Raw genomic sequence first — 12,913 nt, forward strand, 5'->3', positions numbered from 1 at the left:
TTTCCGATGTAATACAACAATTACATATTTTTTTTATTACACATGTGTAATGCAACATTTTTAAGCGTTTTCATTGGCTTAGTTTTCGTTTATTGACCAATCGCATTTGTTATTTTGCTGAAATGACGTTGCAACGTCAAATGACGTCACGAAATGTAAACAACATTCGGGATTTATCATTATGTTTGCGTAAATATTTATTTAATTTGCTCGTTTAAAATCATGTGATAGAAAAGATCTGACACTCGCCAAAGGCTCGCTCACTAACAAAATTCCTGAACTCGTTTAATAAAATATGGTATGATATGACAACTCGTGCCAGATCGCCAGAACCTATATATATCACATCGCGCGGCTTATTTTGACTGCGGTTTGCAATACTTGTAAAGTTTGGCATTAGTTGAGTCTTAGAGGAATCCTTTTATATTTAAACTCTTTAGAGCAATGCACACGTGCGTAAACATCACTTGAGGCTAAACAATTATGAATTTCGCATGCCTTTTTTTCAATCAAGCATATGTTTTCCTTTATGATGTGTTATTTTGTCCTGCGCATTAATGTGTAATCACTTTTGTAACATGTAAACTATGTAGATGTATAGGGTTGTGAGTTAAACCTCTTATTTCTAATAATTTTGGACACTTTTGGACATTTAATTTTTAACCCTATTAATTTTAGCTCGATTGCATTTAAAGTACTTACTACTTAATTGAAACGTGCTCGAGTACGTTTCTTGTGTCTAGAATCAGTACTTGGTGTCTTGGTGGGAGGGGGGAGATCTTAAGAACGCTCCCAAAGTGGGATTCGAACCCGTGACCTCCCGCGTCGCTAGGCGGACACCATACTATGTATACTAGTTTATGCACATTTGATAATATTTTCTCCGTTTGATCGCAGTTCATGATTAGTCTGGGTACACTCGATACGGTGTGATTTACAGCCGTGTGATTTAAGACGTGTTGTCATGTGCACTCAGTTTACTGGCAACTAGTCCAGTGACCTTTGACACCGTGATACATTAAATATTACACAGCCAAACAACCGACACAACACCTGCTTGTTCCTAGCAAACCTCTATTCAAACTCCTGCTGACAACATAGAAAGTATGATGAAAATGGTAGTGAGAACTGAATATAAAGACAATTTTCCATCACCATCATATTAAATAAATATTGTTGGAATATCGAATACCTATCTCACTAAGAATATAATTTCATGATGAAAATTCCCTGTACAAAACTTTTGAGTTTTGACACCATATGCAAATTCAAAATATACAATAAGATCATTGATGAAAAAAATTAAAAAAATACATCTGCGAGCGATACTTTTTCATCACGAATTATGTAGTCATCAAGACAGCCCTGTTGACTCGTACATTGTTGTTTATGCATTACCTGTTACCCTAGAGGTTCACACGGTGTCAACAACTTTAACCTAAACATAGGTATAGAGCACTAATGCGCATTTTCGGCGTCGCTGTTTTACTCAGCTTTTCATCTTAATGACGTTTACATAACGCCAGCAGACACGCATGGATATTTCTAATATTTCATAGGCTGATTCGAGGTAAAACCTCTGAACTTTGGCTATATCACTGTGTCTGTGCTCAGCGCAAAGGATGTAGCACTGTTCAGTGTAAGGAATTCCGGACTACTCCATGTATGTTCAAACGATACAAATTGTGGCCCAGTTACACTTACGCGTTAAAATCTATCTCGCAGAATTTCAGTTTTGCTTTGAAGATGAGAAAACAATCATTACCGAAATAGTAAAGTGTCACGATAAGAGGAAAATCGTTTAATTATCCAACCACAATGTTTGCCGTACTCGGTCAGCACGTCAGGAAATCGTTCCTGAACGCCTGGATAGGCTGCCCTTATTTACAAGTTTGCTATTTTGAATTCAATTTTGTATCGAAAAGCATTGTGCTAAAATGTGCCATTTACAATTCGCAATGAGATTTTAATGACCCTCGTCATGCGAAAGTGGGTCTAATTCCATATGCGCCCATCATATATATAGCCCACTCAGCCTGCGCATCTCTCAGTCTGGTCAGGAGATACATTACATATTGAGTGATGTTAAAGCGAACAGCATCGCCTCTGACCTGATTGCGCAAATGCACATGTTGGGTTTAAGAAACGCTGGCCGAAACGCATAAGACCCATTTTCGCACGACGCGGCTATGAAAGTGTGATTTAAATGTGTCTTAAGATCAAATACATGTTTTAACATACGATATATTTCGATAGTGAAGAAATAAACTCATAATAAGGCATGTGATGACACATATGATGTGCACTCCCGTAGTATATTCTTTTATCTACTTACACTAATGTTAGGTTTGACAATCATAACACACATTTCATGCGGTGAATATGCAACTTACAAGTGAAAAAAACCCACAATAGTTAAACTTTTGTTTTCATTTTATTTATTTATTTAGAAAAGTAAATTGCAAACTTTATTTCAAAGTCAGTGTTAACGCCGACTACATTTTTAAAAGATATTTCTTGTTATATTTAGTTGTTTTCGGTTTTAGCGATTATAAAGCATTTTTGAGGTTGTCTATAGTATACCTGTAGTAATTGGTGAACTCATGTCCAACGTTTTATAAATTGAGAACTGTGAATATAAACAAGCTTAACTATTGCGTTGTTAGCGCCGCTATCTGTTGAGAACAAAAGAACGTATCCCAGAAATCCCCGCTGTAGAAACGAGGTTTTGAAACAGATCATTTGTGTTATATTTAATTGATTGTTATATTCAGTTTTAGCGATTATGAAGCATTTTTGTTGTTGTCTATCGTATCCCTGAAGTTATTGTTAAAGTCATGTTCAACGTTTTATAAATTGAGAATATAAACAAGCGTAACCTTATAGTATTGCGTTGTTTTCCCGAATCTATTAATAGCCTCAGATTATGAATGACATGTACTACTGCATAAAGACGCAGCAGAAAGTGGACTATTTTAATCATTCATAAACAATCTCTTCTCTGTCGCGACACGTATAACACAATCATTGTTTATTTATTATTTTCTATATAAGCTCCGTTCGTAACTATTTCATTTAACACGATATTCACATAATGTTTCGATTTGTGAATGAATATTGTTGGAAAACTCAAACCTCTTGCATAAATTATACAACTCTTTCTCGCGCGGATACGGCATGTGTGGCGGGTAGTAGGCTTACCGTATTTAGCAGCGGACCTACTTGAAATTTTCAGCAACAACATTTGCTGTTCGCTACGCTACGCAAACAACTAATAAAACCAGATGGTCACGGTGGCCGAAGCGCTCACATGAGCACTGGAGAAGACGAATAGCATGCATCAAGTAAAAGACACTTTAATTTGTTTAATTCAACGACGGGTTTGAGTTAAGATTAAATTTTGCAATTTTCACATATAAATACTTGTAATCCGTCTTTTTCTGTCAGTAACAATGCGTGACCTATACCATGAAAATGAATACAATTACTGCAACTATAAACTATACTAGGTACGTACTTTTAGCATTTACGATTCTTCAAAGTTTGCATCGTAGACGTAAATGTGGCAAAAGATATTGAATCAGACCTGAGAGGACTACTTACCTTAATATGTATACAAGGAAATACCCTCGTCGAATGTTAAGTAATGATTTATTGTCCATGTGTTAATAACCTTGCGTTTGGCTGTGTTTTACGGACCGAAATACATTTTCTCTAGCGTAATTAATGTAAACATTTTCAATATAAATGAATGCAATCGATGTCGCCAATAGTTTAAAATAAAGATTGCAGTTCGAGCTAAAAGAAATTTCTATTAATTATCACAAATATACCCTTTTCACAATAGGCCGGATATTGATAAGAGCGCAAAGTCACGTGACTCGCAGAACTCCAGAACGAGGCTGAACGTGTATAAATTTCCAATACTCCCGCGCAACGCCGCATCTGATTTCAACCTTTTGCTCTTTTGAAAATTCGGTGATGTAACGACTTAAAAACACAATATGACATTGTCAAAATAAGTTAAATAAATATGTACTTCACATTATAAGTGTCAATACATTAAATAAATTGTCGTGGTTAAAGTAATCCCCTACTTATTTTTCTCCATTTTTCACACGTTTGACACGCTTTGTTAGAGCTTTTTTATCGCACTGGTTGAATAAAGTTCTATCTTGTTTATTGCTACATCTGTGGTTTAATAGCCCCTGTGTTCTCGTTATGATCAGATACTGTGCCGACAAATACTAAATCAAAGTACTGAAAGTACTGGTTTGACGATGCTTTTGAAGAGGATGGATATATAGAGGATATTTGTTGGATTCGGTGGAATATCGATTTTCCCAGAAAAACAGCGAAAAATATCGATATTTTCACTGTTATTTTTCACTGTTTAAAACAGTGAAATACCAGTTTATTTCACTGATATTTCTGTATAAATCACCGGAAAGCATTAAATAAATAAGCATCCATTTAAGTTAATCCACATCACCGCAATTGTGTAATTTGTATTGCTTGTCATTTATCCGCAGGTCAATAGTTAATGGTTGTGGTGCAATCGCTTTCGTTCTTGGTCACTGCACTCCCTTCAATGAGATTTATTTACCTAAATATCTCATATTTGAACTTACAATTCTTTTGGGAGTAATGGTCCAGACAACTGGATAAAACAGCAACACTATGCTAATCCATTATTTTTCGAGGAACATAATTGAGAATTCCTGTGCTAGCCCCCAATCACAGTATGTTGGGTTATAATAATAGCCAAATTTTGTATTTCTTCTCAAAAGATTGTCGTAGATTATAAGTTGAGGAATATATCATCCAAGACTACAACTTTTAGAAAGCCATTTTTTTCATTTATTTTTATTGATAAACAAGGTTTTGTAACAATCTATACTATACATAGATAGCTTTAACAGCACAATGTGGCTCACCTGAAACTGATTGTTTCCTAGTGGTGTTAAGTAATTTTTCACGAAGATCTAGAAAAAAAGGCATTGTGAGTATGAATAAACTATTTGCGTCTATCCGATCTAGTTGAGCCTTGTTACCGAGTTCCTACTTTTATTTATTTGAACATTCTGATCTACTGCCTGAAGGATCAGGTAAAAAATGTAAGTGTTAACATAGATTTTAATGATTTTAGTTATTGATCAAATGCTTGGAAGCACATGACCAACTTTGGAACGTGACCTGTTAATCACTGAGACTAGACCTTGTGACCTAAATGTTGAATGCTAGTATGCTACTTTCAAGCTTGACTTTGAAATCATTTAAAATAATGTTCTAACCAATTTACAAGTGGATCAGAGAAAGAATGTGACCACTAAAGTATTAACAGACCTTTTCTTATATTTGACATAGTTCCCTAATTTTTGATAGAATATGAAACCCAAAATGACACAGAGGTGACTAGTTTCATAAGAATCTGGCAAAGAGGTGACTCCCAAATTTAAACATTGTAAAATGATATCTTATGTGTTCACAAAAAACTTTGGATAAAATACAACAGACAAAGAGTGAAAACAAAAGCTCACATTGTCACATCATAACAAGTGAGCAAAATAACCAAAACTTTGACATCATATAATTGCTCAGTTACTTCCAATAACAATAAAATGTTACGTTTGAAACAAATACAATACCTTCCCTTTCTTACTACAGGCTGTTCTAAAACAAGATAGCCCTATATCGCTCACCCAAAACTCCTTCTATAGTGTCAAAAACTTGTGTATGATTTGACTAAGTTGTAACCTAGCTTTAGCCTGCACATGACCAACTTGCAAATTCAGCTTTTGATTTGATTAAGATGGACATTGTGAGCAATTTTCATGAAAATCAGGAAGATAATGTGACCTGTAGAAAGGTAAAGGAAGTTTTCTATATTTTGACCTAATGGCCTAGTTTTTGACAAACTACCAACTTTCAAACTGAAACTTTATTCCATCGAGATAACATTCTGTCCAATTTTCATGAAGATCTGGAAGAAAATGTGACTTCTGGAGTGTTCACTAACCTTTTCTGTGATTTGGTTTGTTGACCTAGTTTGGACCACATATGACCTACTTTCAAACTTAACCTAGAATTGACCGAGGTGAACATTTACCAACATAAGACAAACAAGGGCTGTTTGTAAAATATGCATGCCCCCCCATATGGGCTGTCAGTTGTAGTGGTAGCCATTGTGTGAATACATTTTTGTCACTGTGACCTTGACTTTTGACCTAGTGACCTGAAAATCAATAGGGATCATCTGCCTGCCAGTCATGATCAATTAACCTATGAAGTTTCATGATCCTAGGCCTTACTATTCTTGAGTTATCATCAGGAAACCTTTTAACTGTTATGCGTCACTGTGACCTTGACCTTTGACCAAGTGACCTGAAAATCAATAAGGGTTATATACCAGTCATGATCAATGTACCTATGAAGTTTAATGGTCCTAGGCGTAAGCATTTTTGAGTTATCATCCGGATACTATTTTACTGTTTTGAGTCACTTTGACATTGGCCTTTGACCTAGTGACCTAAACATCAATAGGGGTAATCTGCAAGTCATGATCAATGTACCTATGAAGTTTCATGATCCTAGACGTAAGCATTCTTAAGTTATCATCCGGAAATCATTAAACTGTTTTAACTCACTGTGACCTTGACTTTTGACCTTATGACCGGAGCATCAGTTGGGGTCATATGCCAGTCATGATCAATGTACCTATGTAGTTTCATGATCCTAGGCCTAAGCATTCTAGTCACTGTGACCTTACCCTTTTATTTAGTGACCTGAAAATCACTAGGGTTCATCTGCCAGTTTTGATCAATGTACCTATAAAGTTTCATGATCCTAAGCCTAAGCGTTCTTGAGTTATCATCCGGAAACCATCTGGTGGACTGACCGACTGACGGACTGACCGACATGTGCTAAACAATATACCCCGAACAAGCCACAAAAGAAATGCAGCATAACACATTCTAAAAGTAAAAGACATCTGTGCAATGATATCTTTTCTTCAAACGGTAAGATGAACAAACAAGAGGGCCTGAAAGGCCCAAAGTCGTTCACCTGAGATAACAAGATATTATTGGGACAAATATTGTGACCAAAATTCATGAAGATCGGAAAATAAATGTGACCTCTCGAGTGTTAACAATGTTTTACTATAGCAATATAAGGAAAAATGCCCCATCCCCTGGGCCTTGCAGCCATGTTTTTCAACCAATTGTAACCATTTTCGAACTGATCCAAGATATCATTGAGACTTATATTCTGGCCAAATTTTATGAAGATTGGAATATAAACGTGGTATCCACAGAGTTAACAAGGCAAATGTTGACGGCTCACGACGGCCATAAAGCGATCACAAAAGCTCACCATGAGCACGTTGTGTGATTACACTCAATGCGTTCAAATTTTTCTCACATTATTTGCCATTGACCTTTATAGTATGGATGGCTTTGTTATTATTTATTGCTATCATGTACCTGCAATATTGTGTGCATGTTTACAATACACAAAGCATATGACATAAATAGACTAATTGAGCTTATAATAATCTGATTCAGGTCAATTAAGGACTTAAAAAACATTTTTGTTGGCCTGATTTCATGAAGACTTGAGATGTGCATGCACATAGAGTTTCAAGATATGGGATTATCCACAAATAAAAAGTATTTTTAATCTGTGTTTTGCAGGCTCTTTTTCCATGACTGTCAAAGTGAAGTTTCCATGTGAAAAGGATGTCAATTTTTTCATTCAACCATTGTGTATAAAGAACGGTTCTGCATATAATTTGCCATTTTGATAGGAGATGACCAGGGTGACAGAGAAAAGGGATATGCATTTGAGATCTGGTCAGGACTCCATATAAAAGTGGTTATATTTAAAAATGTTTAATTACCACATGACCACGGACTCTAGATCTCCGTGACATGACTACGGTTCTAAATTAATCTAGTATGAAAATTTGAACTATATCTTTTTCAAACAATTAAAAAATAATATTTCATGTGCAAATTTAATCTACCAATGTGTACAGATACTACTTAACATATATTTGACTGTATTCAATGTAGGAACTAGTTAAAATATCCATTAGAAAAAAAATCAGGATATGAAATATTCATTGCCTAAAGCAAATACCCTGGAGCTATGTTTATATATCTTTAAAAACACTGATTAAAGAAGTAAAACAATACATTGATACAACAGAGGTAAAATCATCCCCTCTGAACAATATGATACATAATTATGTATCATATCTTTTTATCTGGATCTGGATAGGTACACAGCAGGATGTTGAGATGTGCGCGCTGCTGGAGAGATATAGGAGTTACTTATATTTTGGATTTAATTTAATTCACTGAAATTCATCACTGAAGTTACAGTATGATCTCATTTGATATAGATGTACATGATTGTATCAAGCAAAATATATTAAATAATTATCAGTATTAATTCACTGTCATGATTTCAGTATCATTAAAATGATTTCAGTAAAGTCTATCATTCATATGCATCAATTTTGTAAATATCAATATAAGTATACTACATGAAAACATTTTTGAAACAAGGACTGTTTGTAAAACATGCATGCCCCCCATATGGGCTGTCAGTTGTAGTGGCAGCCATTGTGTTAATACGTTTTTTGGCACTGAGACCTTGACCTTTGACCTAGTGACCTGAAAATCAATAGGGGTCATCTGCGAGTCATGAGCAATGTACCTATGAAGTTTCATGGTCCTAGGCGTAAGCTTTCTTGTATTATAATCCGGAAACCATTTTACTGTGTCAAGTCACCGTGACCTTGACCTTTGACCTAGTGACTTGAAAGTCAATAGTGGTCATCTGCGAGTCATGATCAATGTACCTAAGAAGTTTCATGATCATAGGCGTAAGCATTCTTGAGTTATCATCTGGAAACCATTTTTCAAAGTTGAGTCACTGTGACCTTGACCTTTGACCTAGTGACCTGAAAATCATTAGGGGTCATCTGCGAGTCATGATCAATGTACCTATGAAGTTTCATGATCCTAGGCGTAAACGTTGTTGAGTTATCATCCGCAAACCATTTTACTATTTCGGGACACCGTGACCTTGACCTTTGACCTAGTGACCTGAAATTCAATAGGGATCATCTGCCAGTCATGATCAATGTATCTGTGAAGTTTCGTGATCCTAGGCATAAGCGTTCTTGAGTTATCATCCGGAAACCATTTAACTATTTCGTTACTGTGACCTTGACCTTTGACCTAGTGACCTTAAAAGGGGTCATCTGTGAGTCATGATCAATATATCTATGAAGTTTCATGATCCTAGGCATAAGCGTTCTTGAGTTATCATCCGGAAACCATTTTACTATTTCGGGTCACCGTGACCTTGACCTCTGACCTAGTGACCTGAAAATCAATAAGGTTCATCTGCGAGTCATGATCAATGAACCTATGAAGTTTCATGATCCTAGGCATAAGCGTTCTTGAGTTATCATCCGGAAACCGTTTTACTATTTCGGGTCACCGTGACCTTGACCTTTGACCTAGTGACCTCAAAATCAATAGTGGTCATCTGCGAGTCATGATCAATCTACACATGAAGTTTCATGATCCTAGGCGTACGCATTCTTGAGTTATCATCCGGAAACCATTTTACTATTTCGAGTCACTGTGACCTTGACCTTTGACCTAGTGACCTGAAAATCAATAGGGATAATCTGCCATTCATGATCAATTGCATATGAAGTTTCATGATCCTAGGCCTAAGCATTCTTGAGTTATCATTCGGAAACCATTTTACTATTTGGAGTCACTGTGACCTTGACCTTTGACCTAGTGACCTGAAAATCATTAGGGGTCATCTGCCAGTCATGATCAATGTACCTATGAAGTGATCATGATCCTAGGCCTAAGCGTTCTTGAGTTATCATCTGGATACCATCTGGTGGACGGACCGACCGACCGACAGACCGAAGGACCGACGGACCGACCGACCGACATGTGCAAAACAATATACCCCCTCAGGAGGGCATAAATATGTGTCACAACAGGACCTTTGTTTAAACGGCTTGAAATATCTGCAAATGCTTTATCCTCCCAACAACAGTGTATAACACACACAATGGTGTCGCCAAAACTAAAGACATGTTTGTTTCTCAACCATCACTATAGCCATACTGTAAGCATTGCTTCAATTCACATCATATAGTTACATTTATTCTAGCGTGTAAAGCCCATTTAACCCATAATAAACCAAATCAATTGATACATTAACGCGTGTTGAATATGTTATGTTTGATAATGTCACCCTCAGCATTTCATATCAATGTGATACTCGCTTGCATTTTACGGCCATATTGCCATCTTCATAACATATGGAATATTTTCTACCCCACGGTATGCAAATTACTTTGACTTTAGCCTTTTCAGGTCTGATTGTGACCAAATACATTGTAATTAAAAATTCTTTGTTAAATACTAATCCTGACTTGCATATTTTACATTTTAACAAGAAAAATAGCTCACATAAACGATACATTTTCCTCCAAGTAATTACCAAAATCATTGTAAAACAAAATTAGACTTGCACGTTTAGGGCTTGCATTTTTTACGGAGCCTAGCGTTAAATCAATCTCCACACAGACTTGTCGTTCCTTGCTCTCACATACAATTGCCCAAGCTTCAAACCATTTTTTTTTAAATTTATTAATGTATCTTTCTGTGATTTTTTTAAATAAATTTCTTTTAAGACAGGAGACTTCGTTTCAAAAGCCCAACAATTAAAAACATGTGCATGGTGAAGTTTGAATCTGCCCCTGTGGCTCTTGTGATCGCACATCAGCGGTATATCTATGGGCTGTAGGAGTTACAAAATTATTAAATCTTGCTTTGTTCATTGTTTTCAATGTTTTAGAGTTACACAACTAAATAATCTAAACTCAATCATTTCAGTAAAGCATTTCTAAGTATTGTCAACAAAAAGTGTATCAGTTGAACCTTTTCAAAGTCTGTATTTCAGAATTTATTATCCAGACTTGGACGTCCATATTTCAAAAGGAGCACAGGACCTGCAACTGTTGGCATGGTGGAGTTTTAAAAAGCATTGTGATGGGTTTTTCCTGTGTGACGAGCAAATTTCCACCCAACTAACTAACGACATCAAACGATTGCGTACTACATATATTAGATGATGCATGCACACAAAAATGTCGATCTAATAGATAATTTTGCATTTTACCAAAAGAGATGGAGAAAATGCTAAGGAGGTGGCGCTAATGATAGGAGGTGGCGCCAATGCAGGATGTATCAATTAACAATCGTATCGCAATGAAATCATCACATGACTTACATCTGATAGATACTGTTATTTGCTACTTTATTTTTCAACGTACACACGAAGGCCCAACTCTTTACAGAACATAAACACATAAACACATTGTATAATTAAAAAGATGTACTTTTTTAAATATATAAGTTATCAACTAAATTAAGAAGTCACCAACATGAATAAAACATATTGTACGATATATGCTAAATATTTGTAATACTCAATAAAAACAACTAAATTCTCAACATTATTAAAACGGTTCATCGACAGCAATTTTTGTATAGATTATTATAATTCACGAAATAAATATAAGATAATACTTCTTCTTGAAACGATGATTTGTGTCCCTTAATCCTTGTTTTTCGCACTATTAACTTAAAAAGATGAATTAAGGTCTTTTTCCGTTCACTTTTTTATAAAATACATGTTAAATGTTCTTATCTTTCAAAGACGAACGTTTAAATCCATATAATTAGAAAACTACTTTATCTAATTAAAAATGCATGCGACTCAAATGTGCTAAAGTAGTCAAATTACAAAAATAAATGTAACTTCTGTAAACATAATATAAACCATTACGTAAAATATGTCACTTTAAAATAACTATAAATGTGCATTGGTGCCACCTCCTATTCTTAGCGCCTTCTTGGCATTGGCTCCATATCTTTTTGAAAAATGCAAATTTATCTATTATATCGGCTAGAAGCCGATATTTTTGTGCATGCATTAACTTGTAAATGTTCAAAGCAATCGTTTTATGTAATGAGCGATTTGATTGGCTGGGAATGTGCTCGTCACACAGGCAAAATACATCGATTTGCTTTTACGAATTCTGCCATGCCACAACAAATAAAGGTTCTCAAGTTTTCAATTGGGTTGTGAGTGTCTTTTTCTGTACATTTTTGGATGAATTTGTCTTCACTGAATCGCACTACATTGGCCGAGTTTTAAAAATAATGCGAAATATGTTGAAAACAAACGTATACAAGCTGATCACCCTGTAAAATTTTCCGTTTAATTTAAAAACATTCCGGTCTGAGCGCAACATCGGAAAGTAGCATTGGCTCATTTATTAATGCATCTCAAAAGAGAGGTGGTGCCCGTGATTAACGGACGTGTATTTACAGTTTTGCATGTATGGAATGTATCGTTTGAAATGTGAAATATTGTATAAGAAAGTTAACAACTTTCAACGACGATGTTTGCAAATTATTTGGCGGCAATCCCTGTCCATAGAAAGTTGCCAGTCGTGATGCATCGACTATCGCCGAAATCGCCCGTAAGACACCAGTATATGGGAAAGTTGCATGTGGGCTGTTACCAGGGTGCAGGATCACGTGGCTTTGTGGGGTTCCACTTTTTAAGTTTATTAAATGTAAGTAGTGCCTTATTTCAAATAACTTTTTAACACACCTTTTTCTTAAGAAATTCAATAAGTGCATAAAAGACAGATTTGTATACTGCTTATGGCAATGTGACATACATCATAATTAATTTATTTAATAAATCTGTGTTCTTGGTCAAAATTCGATTTGTACTATACTGTTATGCTTTATGCAACGTGAATTTTTTCCAACGATTTCAAACGCATCCA

The sequence above is a fragment of the Dreissena polymorpha genome, chromosome 7, assembly GCF_020536995.1.
Source record: "Dreissena polymorpha isolate Duluth1 chromosome 7, UMN_Dpol_1.0, whole genome shotgun sequence".
NCBI classification, from domain to species: domain Eukaryota; kingdom Metazoa; phylum Mollusca; class Bivalvia; order Myida; family Dreissenidae; genus Dreissena; species Dreissena polymorpha.